The sequence below is a fragment of the Tamandua tetradactyla genome, chromosome 1 (genome assembly GCF_023851605.1).
Source record: "Tamandua tetradactyla isolate mTamTet1 chromosome 1, mTamTet1.pri, whole genome shotgun sequence".
Classification (NCBI taxonomy): domain Eukaryota; kingdom Metazoa; phylum Chordata; class Mammalia; order Pilosa; family Myrmecophagidae; genus Tamandua; species Tamandua tetradactyla.
The window spans coordinates 157,253,508-157,265,628 of record NC_135327.1 but is presented as its reverse complement, the minus strand read 5'-3'; positions in this window follow the sequence as shown (position 1 = coordinate 157,265,628).

Genomic DNA, 12,121 nt, shown 5'->3' with positions numbered 1-12,121 from the left:
AAGGATTCTTGTCATCTAATCAGGACCTTGAGAGATCCTATTCAAAATTGAGTCCACACCTTAACTAATAATAACATTTTCTGAGGTCCTATTTACAAATGGGTCCACACCCACAGGAATGGGGGTGGGGGCAGGTGGTTTGGTGGTAGGGTATATGTTATATCCCCAACAATACTAAATGACCACATTTTCTTTTGTATGCTGAATTATAACAAGTACGTAGGTCCTCTTCATTTCTTCTCCTCTTCATTATAAAATAATTTTATAGGAAAGGTTGGGTTTGTGTTAATTTAGCAAAGGTAGGACATGAAATATATCATTCTACTAATTAGTCTAAGAGAATGCGATTATATAAGAAAAGAATACCTAAGTGCACACACTTCAAAAGAATAAAAATGCTAATTTTAATGAGCCCTGGCTTTTAGGGGTGACTGATTTCTACGAACAGTATTAGAAGGAGACTCACAGAGATACATAATTCATGCATTTATGCACCTCAGAGTAGAGATAGTTCTAATTAGGCAAATTTAAACTATATTGTTCAATAGCAAAGAAAGTTTCAGTATTGATATTGGTTTGACCCTTATGGCAATAATTTCCAAATATTTTAAAGATAAGGCTCATAAAGAAGAGGAGAAAAGGAATTCTTACTAATTTGAATAAGCAGTATTTATCTTCCCAACCATAGAACCTATTCGATTTCTCCCTGCTCCTGTATTTTCAGAACAATGACATTATTCAAACTGAAAAGGCAAAAACCCAAGTTACTGCTTGATTTTGTATTTAACAAAGGTTACATCCAACTGTTTTTATCTGTTGAACTACGTAGTTTATCATACCATCTAATGTTTTGGAAAGGATGTGTTATTATTGATTATCAAATTTAAAGTTGCAAGCGAAAAAATTTTAATATACCTACTAAAACTGTATTTAAAAATTCCTGTGGGGTGTATTTTTGCAAAAAAAAGAAATATCTCCATTGCATCCTATTTAAGTTTCCCGCAATTATGTTTTAAAATATACATAACTTGATTAATAAAACTACAGACCATGCTCAACAATTTTGCATACCCAAACTATTACCAAATTCCTGTATTAAGACACACGGAAAAATATATACATAAACACATTTATAATTGATAGAAAACCAATGAAAAGGGAAAAGTCTAATTAATTGTCATTACCCAAAATAAGAAGGAACATTTTAAACAGATCATTTCATGGTGTAAGGAATATTCAAAATTTTCATTTTAACCACTGATGTATATAACCTTGATTAAAAATTCAAAGTACAAATTTCATTGAAAATTCCTTAATTAAGCCAAATATACTTACAAGAAGTTAAAATTGAATTATTTTGAAAATAGAGTGAATAAAGAGAAAACAGATTAATCCTCCTTGTAAATATTTCTGAAAAATGTTTAAATAGTTTGAATCAAGAGCAAAAAGACATGCCTTTATTTTCTTTTCTCTTTCTCACCTGCCCTCTGCTGGCAAAAAAGAGAAAAGTAAAAAATAAGGAAGCTTCACACACAACATACTTAAAAAGCACATTTTTCATCAGGAATGTGTAGTGTTATAAAAGTTTTCATGAAGCTAATTAATTTACTGTAATATTATCTCACCACTCATATTGGGGGCAACCAAAGTAAGATAGGAATTTTTTTTTTAATGTTTGGGATTTGGAAATATTTCACTATTTAATCTAGTTCAGGTAAATGGCCATGTTAAAGTAAGAAAACATCTAGAAATGTAAGAATAAGAGATAGTTTACTTATAAGTGATTTCTTCCTTATATCCTTATGGGCAAAATAAACGTAGACTAGATAAAAGTTTCACTAGGAGTATTCATAATTAGTTAGGCGACCATATCCTAAAAAGACTGATTACTGGATCATTGTGTGCCTGGATAGAGGTTAATACGGACAGCCTACAGGACTTCATTTTTAGTCCTCCCTGAGTATCATTTTCATCAATCCTGAGAATGAAGATTAGTGAAACCCATCTGTAAAGATTTGAACAGACAGGGCATTGAAGAAATTCTACCTTGATAAAATGAAACAGGAATTATCACACAGGTCTAAAATGTAAAAATTACACAAGCATAAGATTCATAGTGGTACCATATGTGAAAGACTTTGATGTTTCAATTATTAGCAAACTCAAAATAAGTCTACAATGTAATGTTTAAGTGCCAAAAAAAGTTAATAGTAGCAATAACTGTCTTCATTGAGTGCTTACTATTTACCACATCTATGCTGAGCACTATAAAACCTCAGAATAAAGCAAATTTGAATTAATAATTGCCTCATTTATTCCCAGCGCATAGTCTCAAACAGAGATGAGCTAGAATTCTTTTTTCAAGGGGAAAAAGAAATAGCAGTCTAAGGAAGTAACAGTCTTTTGATGTTCTTAGCCTTAATATCCTTAGACTTAGACTACATACAAAATTAATTCTGTTGTGTGCAGTATTAGTTCCACTATCATTATTTAATGTTGTTTATTAGGAAAATACAGACTCATTAATTGCACAATATGGCAGCCCCACATTTTAGGTAACTGGAAAATTTTAGACCCACTTATGGCTGTTTTTTTTTCAAGTTAATCATTTCTGAAATGTAATGTACATACAGAAAAGTGCACAGTTTAGACATATACACTACAATTAATTTTTAAAAAGTGAATACACACCTGTATCTACCACCCAGATCAAGACATGGTGTATTTCATCAAGATGGTAACTTCCTTCATGTCCCCTCCCAAACGAAACTACTATTTTGACTTCTATCACCATAGATTCATTTTGTGTATTGTTGAATTTCATATAAGTGGGATTCTACAGTATATTCTTTGGTGTCTGGCTTTTTTTTACTCAAACTATGCTTGTAGGATTCATCTATGTTGTATGTAAAAGTAGTTCATTTGTTTTCATTGCTAAATTGTATTCAATCACATATACATGCTTAATAAATGTATCCCTTCTACTGTTAATAAACATTTAAATTGTTTACTGTTTTTGTCTATTATGAATAGTACTGCTATAATCATAAAATCTTTACTTATCTTTGATATCTATATTCATGTGTTTCCTTTAGGTATATCTAGGAATAGAAAATCTGTGTCATGGGATTTACATATGTTCAGCTTTTATAGATATTGCTGTACAGTTTTCCAAATGTTAATGCTAATTTATAATTTACATTTTACCAAGAGCATGGGAGCTCTAGTTTTTCCATACTCAAGGCAATAATTGGCATTATCATCATTTTCATCTTTATTTTTTAATTTTGGCCATTATAGTAAGTTAGAGGTAGCATCACATAGTTTTAAATTGCATTTTCCTGATGATTAATGATTTTGAGCACAATTTTATACATTTCTTGGCCAACTGAGTGTATTCATTTGTGTAATATTTGTTCAACTCATCTGCTCATATTCCACAAGTTGCAATTATCTTTTTCATTGATTTTTTTGTTCTTTATATTTTCTGGACATAATTCCTTTATCAGGTATAATATTTTGCAAATGTCTTCTTCCCTTCTCTGGATTGAGTTTTAACTCTTTTAATCTATCATTTGATGAAAAGATCTTAATTTTAATAAAGTCTAATCTATTAATCTTTTTCTTTTTCTTTATAGCTAGTATTTATCATAGCCTGTTGGAAACTTTCTTTTTTTTTTTTTTTTACTTGCATGTATCTTTAAGGCAAAAACTGGGTTTCCTTCTGTACTGTGTTGGCTCCTCAAATCTTGGCTGCAAATCATTTTTAGTGGGAGATGCATGATGTGTTCATACATTTGAAAGGCTATTGTGGGGAAGAAAACGTTAGTTTTTTTCTACATAGTCCCAGGAGAGAAATAAAACTCTGGGTTGGAAAGTAAAAGGAGGAAGAACTAGTCAACATAAAAATCCTACATCTGAATAGCCCAATGATATAATGAGATTGTGCTTTCTCTCTGACATCAGAAGTGTCAAAGTGTTGATTATGGGACAGTTTGCTGGAAATGGAAATTGTAATAGATGACCTTTAAGCCAATCAGTCTGGCTTTAAAAGTGCAACTAGGGTAAGTGACGTGGGGAGTATAGTTTTTCTATATACCATAAGCTTAAAGAAGTTAAGAATAAACACCCACAATATTTCTGTCTTTCCCTTCATAGAATTAATGAATCATAACACTTAATTGCAACTATTTATATTTCCAGTCTCTACTGTCTCCAAGTTAAAAGTAATTCAGTAATTCCCTTTGTCTTAAAATTTCATTTGAGGCCCTTCCTCAGGCTTCCCCTAGTGGGGATGCTGTGCTTCCGCGACCTTCAGCGCAACCCAGTACTTGCACCACAGTTCGGTTCCTTTGTGGCCTCTAGATGCCTAGGAAAACTGGTGCAACAAACAAGAGTTGACACCTGAAACTATTGCAGCACCTCCCTCAGAAGGAGAGGCTAACGCAGAGTTCTGTCAATACCTTGCCAAGGTCTTAGAACTCAGGAAGCGTGATGTAGTTTTGGATAAGGGTGGTAAATCTCGTGAGAATTTGGTGAAACTTCTGGCCTCCACAACTCCATAAGAGATCTTGGAGAAATTTGAAAAGCAAGCCGAAGACAAATAGAGGGCAGAAATGAAAAATACATCCTTGAGAAACTTTTTTACTGCTACCAATGAAAAGGCTGTTAAATAGGAAAATATATGTGTGTGTGTGTATATATTTATTCATTTATTAAGAACAAGACTAAAAATTTTTAAAGTACTGTATATTGATTATATGGTTTAAAATTCCTGACTCAAAACAGCTTAGAGCATGTAGCTATGATTTCATGGCACTACAGAATAACAGAACTGGAAACGAAATTCAAGATGACCTCACTTTACCCTTTCATTTTATGATTGAGATTCTTGAGTACAGAGGTTGAGAGACTTAAGATCTCATGATGCAAGATGGTAACTAGAACCCAGATCCTTTAATTCCTGGTTGAATACAGTTTGTCCTGATTGTAAATTAAAATATTTGTATTCATGCTTTACTTGCTTAAAACATTTCTGAAATTCTGAAGATTGCCTTCTAATACAGTTTACAAGTAACAGGAGAATAACTGTCACTGCACGCTAGTCTTAACTTATATTTTAAAATGCTTATCTAAATGCAAAAATGATTTTTATACCTTTTTAAAATTATATTGAGAGTGCATGGGTGGTTCACTGGGAGAATTCTAGACTGTCATGTGGGAAACTGGGATTAAATACCTAGCCTATGCACTCCCCCCCCAAAAAAAAAATCTCAACAAATGGTACTGCAATAATGGAAATTATTTCATAGGGAAATGAGTGAAATGTGACCCCCACTGCACAGCATACAAAAAAGAACAAACTATATTGGACCTTTTTATAAAAATGTAAATAAAAATAATCCAAACTTGTAAAAAAAATTTCATTTGGAAAGTTTTAGGAAAAATCTTTACTTCTAGTATTCCAGAATTTGCCCAAAAAGATTTTATTTATTATAAGCATAGCCTTCAGAATTTGAGTCCAATCATTTCCCTTCTCTGCCTTCAACTGTCAAAAAAAAAAAGCTATTTATATTTGTTATCTGATCAAATGGCAGCAAAAGTTCATAATTTCTTTGTTTATTCTAAACTGTCATTCTCTACATATTCTCCCATAACTTTAGGTATTTCATCAGGTCAGTATCCAAAATTATATGAATATTTCAAGAGAGAACATAATACTAAGAAGCTGTATCCTGGACCCTAAAAATAGATCTGACTCAAATCCTATCTCTACCACTTATTAGAGCACGTAACTTAAACTTTCTAGGCCTTGGTGTTCACTATTAGGTGGAAATAATAACACTATCTGCTCCATTGTTTGTTGTGAAGATAAATGAGACATTGTTCACAAAATATTTAGCATAATACATAGCTTAGAGGATACACTTTCTTTTTTAAAACATTTAAGCCATCTTTTTCACTTTTTTTAATTGTTTTAAATAAGTATAGCATAAAATTTTCCATTTTGATCATTTTAATAGCACTAGTTTATATTTAAAATATTGTGCAACCATCACCACTATTTCCAAAATTTTCATCATCCCAAAAACCCTGTACTCACTGAGCAATAATTCCCCATCCAACACTCTCTCAGCCTCTGGTAATCTCTAGCATACCTTCTGTCTTTGGAAATTTGGCTATTCTAGATATTTCATACAAGCAGAATCATACAATATTTGTCTTTTTTGCATCTGGCTTATTTCACTTAGCATAATCTTTTCAAGGTTCATCCATGGTGTTGCATTATCAGAACTTCATTCCTTTTATGAATGAATAATACTGCATTGCATGTCCCATCGATTCTCATCCTTCTAGGTAATTATATTCTATATAGTCACTGCAAACACTAAATATGTAACCATTGTCCCTAGGGGAAATATGGAGTTAGGTTCCTGGGAGCCTCTCCTCATGACATTTAGCCAATTGAATAAATACATAACCTAGTTTTATGTGTGTTTCTGTTTAAAGATGCCTTGTATATTTTGTTTTACCTTAGGTTTGCATACAATGACTTGGTGGGAAATTCTTTGTTTCATTGGCCTTTTAGAAACTGCCTCTATTTCACCCAGACTAGAAATAGTATCATTGTACTCAGAACATTTTAGAACATTTAAACAAAAGCTTTTAATAATTTTTAAAATTAAAAATAATATAAGCAAGTTTAAACCTACATTGCATTGCAGAGGTAGATCATTGGAGATCAGAAAATAAAGTACAGATTCAAAATATTGAACTCATGGCCACCATCACTGTAACTCCTGCCGAAACAGTTTATCTAATACGTATACTGTTCCAGTAAAGAGCATCATAGCCTTCTCACATCTGAGCAAACTAGACAACACTTCAGCACTATGTTTGGGGGTCATTTTAAATAGGGAAATCAGCAACAAAAAAACCCACAAAAATGTGAAAAACATGGTACTAAATATTCTACAAAAGGCATAATTATTTTCAGTATGCGAGCAGAGTGCACCTTGTTAGACCTCAAATGAAACATGCATATTGAATGACTCAAGTTTTTCATTGCCCTGAGCATGCACACAAATGAAGTGCCAAGAATGTTGATTTGGAGTTACAAACAAATTTCAGAGAATAGGTGAATTCACAAATACAGAATCTGCAAATCATGAGACTCAACTGTACATACCACATTTTGTTTATCCATCTGCTGAAGGACAATTGGGCAGTTGCTACATTTTGACTATTTTACATTTTGGGTATTTATATAATGTTGCTATGAACATTAGTGTCTGTTTGAGTCCCTTTTCCTAATTTTTTTTTTATATCTATCTAGGAGTGGAATCACTGGACCATACGGTAATTCTATATTTAACTTTTGAGAAGCTGTCAAACTATTTTCCAATGTGACTGCAGCTTTTTAAGATTCTCACCAGCTGTGGATGAGGGTTTCAATTTATGTATATTCTTGCCAATATTCATTTTCCTTTTTTTTTTTTATTATAGCCAACCTAGTAGGTGAAAAGTGTTATCTAATTGTGGCTTTGATTTGCATTTCCCTAATGGTTAGTGATGCTGAACATTGTTTCATGTGCTTAATTGACCATTCTTGTATCTTCTGTGGAGAAATGTCTACTTGGCTTCCCCCACACACACACTTTTTAATTGGGTTGTCTTTTTGTAGTTGAGTTATATGAGTTCTTTATATATTCTGAATATTAAACTCCTATCACATATATGATTTGCAACTATTTTCTCCCATTCTTTGGGTTGTCTTTTCACTCTCTTGGTAGTGTCCTTTATTGCAAAAAGTTTTAAATTTTGATAACATCTAATTTATCTATTTTTTCTTTTGTTGCCTGTGTTTTTGGTGTTATTTAAGAAGTCATTGCCAAATCTAAGGTCATGAATATTTGCTCTTGTTTTCTTCTAAGGATTTTATAATTCTACTTATTTAATTTAGATCTTTGATCCATTTTGAGTGAAATTTTTAATATGGTGTGAGGTAATGGTTCAACTTCATTTTTTTTAATGTGGAAATCTACTTTTCCCGAACCAATTTTTGAATATACTGTTCTTTCCCTATTTAGTAGTCTTGACACCTTTGTTAAAAATCAAATGGCCATATATAAGAGGGTTTATTTCTGGACTGCCAATTCTCTTCCCTTGGTCCATATGTCTATCCTTATGCCAGTGCCATATTGTTTGTTTACTGTGCCTTCGTAGTAAGTTTTTAAACAAGGAAACATGAGTCCTTCAACTTTGTTCTTGCTTTCAAAATTGTTTGGCTATTTTGGGTCCCTTTAAATTTCATTTGAATTTCTTTGAAATTCTATTTGCATCCCATTGGATTTTGATAAGTATTGCCTTGAATCTGTATTTCACTTTGGGTTGTATTGTCATCTCAACAATATTAAGCATTTGAATTCATGAGCATTGGATGTCTTTCCATTTATTAGTCATTATTAAATTATTAATTAATTAATTGTTAAATTAAATAATTATTACTTAATTATTAAATTATTAATTTATTTCAGCCATGTTTTGCAATTTTCAGTGTATAAGTCTTATGTCCTCTTGGTTAAATTTGTTCCTAGAGATTTTATTCTTTTTCTATGTGATTGTAAATGGAGTGGTTTTCTTACATTCCTTTTTGGATTGTTCATTGCTAGTGCATAGAAATACAACTGGTTTTGCATGTTGATTTTATATCCTTCAACTCTGCTGAATTCATTTATTACTTCTGGCAGTTTTTTGGTTAATACTTTGGATGTTCTAGACATAATATCATATCATCTCTAAATAGAGATAGTTTTACTTCTTTCTTTCCAATGTGAATGCCTTTTATTACTTTTTCTTGACTAATTGCTCTGTTTAGAACTTCCAGTATAACATTGAATAGATGTGGCAAAGCAGGCATTATTGTCTTGTTCCAAACCCTAGAAGAAAAGCTTTCAGTCCTTCACCAGTGAGTAATATGTTAGCTGTGAGTTTTTCATTTACAGCGTTCATGTTTAGAAAGATCCCTTCTCTACCTAGTTTATCAAGTGTTTTTATCATGAAAGGGCTTTGAAATTTTTTGTTTTTTCCATCCATTGCAATTTTAGGTGGGTTTTTTTGCCTCCATTTGATTATTGTCATATATATTACATTAGTTGATTTTTGTATGCTAAACCATTCTTGCATTTTGGGAATAAATTCCACTTGGTCATGGTGCATAATATGCTGTTGGATTAATATGTTGCTGGATGAATTTTGCATGTCTATTCAAAGGGCAAGCTATTATTTTTAACCTCTTCAGATTTCTAGGGAAGAAGTACAGAGACTTTTATAATATTATGTACCTAAATTATAATTTGAATTCTTCTAGCCATGCTCCTTATTTTATACTTAACCATACCAATGTTCACTTGCCTCTTTTCTGTCTTCTCTCCCAGCATAACAGATTTTCAAAACTCTGATTTCTGCATATCCAAAAAAAGCATTTATTTAATGTGATTGTGGACTCAGAGATTTAAATATGTGTCTTATCTATAAAAATTTTAGATTAACATCAGAGTTCTTACTGAAAAAGCCAACTACTAAGCTTTGGTTTCCAAATAAGTAATTGGCCTAACTCTTGTTACAGGTTTCTAATTCAGTTCCTAAATAAAACAAAGCTTTTCTACAATCCTTTAGTGTACATTTTAAGAAATAGTTTCTGGTGTGTGTGTGTGTGTGTGTGTGTGTGTGTGTGTGTGTATGTGTATGTGTGTTCTGGTATGTGTGTGGAGGTGGTGGGGCACAGCAGGGAGGAGGGAGACTTTGTCAAAGGCATTTTTCTAATGTTAATAAGTAACATCCACTGGTTCCTCTTTTTTGTAGATAGCTATTTGTCATTTCTTTGAACACATTTGACTGGGTGGCATGCTTTCCCATTACGTAAACCGTACTGTTCATCCCCAGATAGATTATGTTTGCTTAAATGTTTAACAATTATACCATTCATTACAAATCTCCCAGCTTCCCAGAACTTGAAGTGAAACTAAGCAATCTGGAATCAACAAGAACCCACACCAAGATGCTTTGTGTGGATCGATTACACAAAGTTATTTGCAATGATAAGATACACATTTTAGTCAGCCAATGGTAGTACATTAATCCATGCTTTGGAAAATGAAGTCTTTTGGAGCACCGCCTAGCCAAAGCATATTGGTCCTTAATCTTCTATAGTATTTTTCAATTCCTGGTCAAATATTCTTTAGCATATACTTATTATATTTTTCTTTTAATCCTGGATATATATACAATGTATTTTACAGAAACTATGTAGTACTTACATTACTTAAAAAACACCTGAAAAGCTAGAAGCAAAAACCCATAGTACTCTGAAATAGTGAAAATAGATGCTCTTCTACAGAATCTAGTTGTCTGTTATAAAGTATGCAAATTTTTCATTTATTTGATTTAATTATAATTAGTGGGAACAAATGGAAAATATTAAGCCTAGTTCTAGCCAGAAAAACACATTCATAAATTTATATTGGACACCTTTGGGCCTGTAATACAAAGGGCTTGTTACATCAATACATCTATACTCAGCTTCAAAATAATCTCAGTGAAAAATTATAGTGTAAGAGCAACTGAGCCTGTTCATAAGGTTCATTCACCACAGGGATACTATCAATTATACTATCCATGCAAAGAAAAATCAAAGAATTTTCTGAGAGAGAATTTATACTAGGGAAAGAGAGAACTGAGTAAACTCTTGATCTAATAAAAAAAGAAGGCAGTGAAAAGCTCTGGAGCACCAATTATACCACATATTAGTCCCACCTTAAGGCAAGTATAATCCTGACAATCAGACATTGGTCAACATCTACATGCAGAAGGGGATGGTGAGGGAATCCCGGGAGAAAATAATTCTAAGTTATCAGCCTATAGTCATATCAACTGGAGGATGGGTTAGCTGACAGGGTAAAGTGGATCTGGTTGAGGCATCAACTGAATCTATTACAGGGCCCAATTGATTTGACTTTGAATCCTACCTCCACCATGAACTGATAACTAGGTGACCCACTGAGCAAGTATTTAAGTTTTGTGCCTTGGGTTCCTTATCTACAAAATTGGAAAGAATGATAGCCATCCTTCAAGATTATTTTGAGTACAGGAAATTAATGCATATACAGCATTTGTGCTGGTACTGATGAAAACGTTCAATAAACAGAAGCTTTAAAAAATGCAAAGTGGCTAGAAAGCAGAGGGGCCAAAAGAATGGTACGGCTTGTTTCAACAGTCTTAGTGTTTGGCAAAACTCCACAAGAAAGATAATATATTTTGGTCCTCTTCCAGCAGAGTATTACATAATAAGGGCATTCTAGCCCATTTTTACAGATATCTGTAAATTGTCAACTATCTGTGACAATCTGTGTAATTGTCAAATTTCTAGCAACTCAATGAAAGTAGTCTGTGGAAGAGACTAAGTGGTGGAGCGGGTTCTGTGGTTCTCAAGAGAGCACCAGCATTCCATGGAAGAAATAAAACAGCCAGCAGAAGCCCCAGTACCCATCTTTTCTTTTTTTTCAAATGTTTTTATTGAGATCTATTCATACACTATACAATCCATTCAAAGTATACAATGGTTCACAGTATAATTACATGGTTGTGTATTCATCACCATAACCAATCTTGGAACATTTGCATTACTCCAGAAAAAGAAATAAAAAGAAAACCCAAACATCCCATACCTTGTCTCCCCCCTTATTGACCCTTAGTATTGCATTATACCCAATTTATAGTATTGTCAGAGATAGATGTTGATCAGTGGAACAGAATAAAACATCTAGAAGTAGATCCATACAAACACAGGATATCAACTTTTTTTTTGTCTATATAGCTATACAATCATTATCAAAGTTCAGGGCTACTGGATTACAGCTCAACCATTTCCAGTATTTCCTTCTAGCTATTCTAATATCCCAGAAACTAAAAATAAATATCTAAATAATGAGTCAGTAGTCAAAACCATTTGTTAACTCTAAATGTCCCCATACCCCACCTCCCTCTCATTTAATGAGATATCCCTATCTTTGGGGATATCTGGACAATGACCAATGTAACTTCTTTGTACTGGAAAGGGGGT